We start from the raw sequence: 4,417 nt of genomic DNA on the forward strand, positions 1-4,417 counted from the left end.
ATAATAACTTATTAAAATAACACACACACTCATAAGCACTCTCCTCAATATAGCACTCTCCTCAATATAATTTAAAAATAAAATTATAATTAAATAAATCATTTAAAATAATTTATAATAATAATAAATAATAATTTAAAATAATAATTTAAAATAAATAATAAATAATTAATAAATAAATAATGAAATAAATAATAAATAAATCCAACTCCCGTGACGTCACATCGTACCACCACAACCCCGCCTACACAAGCCCCGCCCACAAGTGACCTTTTGACCTGACCTGTCAATTTGATGGAACCGGTATTGTTCCTCTCTCTCCTCTGCTTAAATAAATATATTTTTGGATTCCATTTAAAGGGCAGACCCTGACCTTTAATTAGAGGTATGATTTTCTAGTGTGTCCAATTCTATGGGGTGATGACAGGCCTGAAAGGACAGAAATCAACATGTCTTTTTATGACAGTTCTGCTGCCCTGTAGGATAATGAACCACAGTTTTGAATGGTTTAATAGCATATTTTCTACTTTCCAACACCCTGTTTATTAACCTTAAGGCCCCAAATTAGGGTTAGGGTTATGAAACTGAGGCTAACGTTAGGGTTAGAAAATGTATGTCATATCCAGAGGTGAACATGTGTTTTTATAATAGTTATGCTCAACTGTATAATAGGAAACTACAGTTTAGGATGGTTTAATAGTGTATTTCATCATTTACAATACCCTGTTCATTAACCTTAAAGCCCCAAATTAGGCTTAAGTTTGCAAACTGAGGCTAGGGTTAGAGTTAGAAGAAGTATAGCATATCCAGAGATAAGCATGTATTTTTATGACAGTTCTGCTGCCCAGAAGAATAGTAAACCACAGTTTAGGATGTTTTAGTAGCATATTTCATTATTTTCAATAGTCTATTGATGAACCCTAAATAATAATAATAATAATAATAATAATAATAATAATACATTTTATTTATTATTTAAGCGCCTTTCAAAACACTCAAGGTCGCTGTACAATGCAAAAAATACATAGATTCAATAAAACAAGAAAAAACCTAATGATTAAAAGAAACATGTGTGATTATGAAAGATAAGACAATCTAAACAGGTAGGTTTTGAGTCTGGATTTAAAAAGCGGAAGAGAATCTAAATTACGGAGATGAGGAGGGAGAGAATTCCAAAGCTGGGGGGCAGAGTAACTGAATTTACTGAATGAACCTCATCTGGCTCCTCTCGATGCGGAGGAGCAGCGGCTCTACTCTGAGTCCCTCCCGAATGACTGAACTCCTCACCCTTTCTCTAAGGAAGAACCCAGCCACCCTGCGGAGGAAACTCATTTCGGCCGCTTGCACCCACGATCTCGTTCTTTCGGTCCCATAGCTCATGATCATAGGTGAGGGTAGGAACGTAGATCGACTGGTAAATTGAGAGCTTCGCCTTTTGGCTCAGCTCTCTCTTCACCATGACAGACCGATGCAGCGCCCGCATGACTGCTGACGCCGCACCGATCCGCCTGTCGACCTCCCGCTCCATCGTTCCCCCACTCGTGAACAAAATCCCGAGATACTTAAACTCCTCCACTTGGGGGAGGACCCCATCTCCAACCCGGAGAGAGCATTCTACCCTTTTCCGGCTGAGAACCATGGTCTCGGATTTAGAGGTGCTGATTCTCATACCAACCGCTTCACACTCGGCTGCGAACTGCCCCAGTTAGAGCTGAAGGTCATGGTCCGATGAGGCCAACAGAACCACATCATCCGCAAAAAGCAGAGACCTAATCCTGAGGTCACCGAACCGGACACCCTCAATGCCCTGGCTGCGCCTAGAAATTCTGTCCATTAAAGCTATGAACAGAATCGGTGACAAAGGGCAGCCCTGACGGAGTCCAACCCTCACCGGAAACAAGTCCGACTTATTGCCGCCCATGCGGACCAGGCTCTGGCACCGGTCATACAGGGACCGAACCGCCCTTAAAAGGGGGCCCGGAACCCCATACTCCCGGAGCACTCCCCACAGGACTCCCTGAGGGACACAGTCGAATGCCCTCTCCAAGTCCACAAAACACATGTAGACTGGTTGGGCAAACTCCCATGAACCCTCCAAAACCCTGCTGAGAGTATAGAGCTGGTCCACTGTTCCACGGCCAGGGCGAACACCACACTGCTCCTCCTGAATCCGAGGCTCGACAATCCGGCAGACCCTCCTCTCCAGGACCCCCGAATAGACTTTACCAGGGAGGCTGAGGAGTGTGATCCCCCTATAGTTGGAGCACACCCTCCGGTCCCCTTTCTTAAAGAGGGGGACCACCACCCCGGTCTGCCAGTCCTGAGGCACTGCCCCCGATGTCCACGCGATGCCACAGATGCGTGTCAGCCAGGACAGCCCCACAGCATCCAGAGCCTTAAGGAACTCCGGGCGAATCTCATCCACCCCCGGGGCCCGGCCACCGAGGAGCTGTTTGACCACCCCAGTGACCTCCGCCCCAGAAATAGGCGAGTCCACCCCCAAGTCCCCACACTCTGCTTCCATATCGGAAGGCGTGTCGGTGGGATTGAGGAGGTCTTCGAAGTATTCCCTCCACCGACCCAAGACGTCCCGAGTTGAGGTCAGCAGCGCACCATCCCCACCATAAATAGTGTTGATGCTGCACCGCTTTCCCACCCAGAGCCGCTGGATGGTGGACCAGAATCTCCTCGAAGCCGTCCGGAAGTTGTTCTCCATGGCCTCGCCAAACTCCTCCCACGCCCGAGTTTTTGCCTCAGCAACCGCCAAAGCCGCATCCCGCTTGGCCTGCCGGTAGCTGTCAGCTGCCTCTGGACTCCCACAGGCCAAAAAGGCCCGATAGGACTCCTTCTTCAGCTTGACGGCATCCCTTACCACCGCTGTCCATCAGCGGGTTCGGGGATTGCCGCCACGACAGGCACCGACCACCTTACGGCCGCAGCTCCGGTCAGCCGCCTCCACAATGGACGCATGGAACATGGCCCATTTGGACTCAATGTCCCCCGCCTCCCCCGGGATATGGGAGAAGTTCTGCCGGAGGTAGGAATTGAAGAGAGGTGATATTCCATGTTCCTAGAGATAGCTTCTGTAGCCGAGGATCGAACCGCCAAGGTCCCCGCCTTTGGCTGCCGCCCAGATCCCATTGCACCCGACCCCTATGGCCCCTCCCATGGGTGGTGAGCCCATTGGAAGGGGGACCCACTTGCCTTGTTCGGGCTGTGCCCGACCAGGCCCCATGGGTGTGGGCCTGGCCACCAGGCGCTCGCCATCGAGCCCCACCCCCAGGCCTGGCTCCAGGGGGGGGCCCCGGTTACCCGTGTCCGGGCAAGGGAAATCGTGTGTCCATGCTTTGCTGCTTCCTAGGGGTTATTTGAGCCGCACTTCGTCTGGTTCCTCACCCAGGACCTGTTTGCCTTGGGTGACCCTACCAGGGGCATAAAGCCCCAGACAACATTGCTCCTGAGATCACGGGAACACACAAACCTCTCCACCACGATAAGGTGTCGGCTCCAGGAGAGGAGATGTATGACATATCAAGAGATAAACATGTATTTTTATGACAGTTCTGCTGCCTTGTTGGATAGTAATCCACAGTTCAGCATGGTGTAATAGCATGTTTTCTTCATTTTAACAGCCTGTTGATTAACGTTGAGTCCCCAAATTCGGGTTAGGGTTAGCAAACTGAGGCTAGTCTTAGGGTTAGAAGAAGTATTGCATATCCAGATATGAACATGTATTTTTATGACAGTTCTGCTCCCCTCTATAATATGAAACCACAGTTTAGGATGTTTTAACAGTGTATTTCATCATTTCCAATACACTGTTGATTAACCTTAAATCCTCAAATTAGGGTTAGGGTTAGCAAACTGAGGCTGGGGTTAGGGTTAGAAAAAGTATGGTATATCCAAACATGAAGATGTGTTTTTATGACAGTTATGCTCCCCTGTATGATAGGAATCCATAGCTTTGCATAGTTTAATAGTATATTTTCTTAATTTTAACAGCCTGCTGATTAAGCCTAATGCCCAAAATTAGGGTTAGGGTTAGCAAACTGTGGCTAGGGTTAGGGTTGGAAGAATTATGGTATATCAAGACATCAACGTGTGTTTTTATGACAGTTCTGCTGCCCTGTTGGATGGTAAATCACAATTTTGCATGGTTTAATAGCATATTTCCTACTTTCCAACAGCCTGTTGATTAACGTTGAGTCCCCAAATTAGAGTTAGGGTTAGCAAACTGGGACTAGGCTTAGGGTTAGAAAAAATATGGCATATCCAGATATGAACATGTATTTTTATGACAGTTCTACTCCCCTCTATAATACGAAACCACAGTTTAGGATGTTTTAATAGCGTATTTCATCATTTCCAATACACTGTTGATTAACCTTAAATCCTCAAATTAGGGTTAGGGCTAGCA

Source organism: Brienomyrus brachyistius, chromosome 13 (assembly GCF_023856365.1).
Source record: "Brienomyrus brachyistius isolate T26 chromosome 13, BBRACH_0.4, whole genome shotgun sequence".
Taxonomy (NCBI): Eukaryota; Metazoa; Chordata; class Actinopteri; order Osteoglossiformes; family Mormyridae; genus Brienomyrus; species Brienomyrus brachyistius.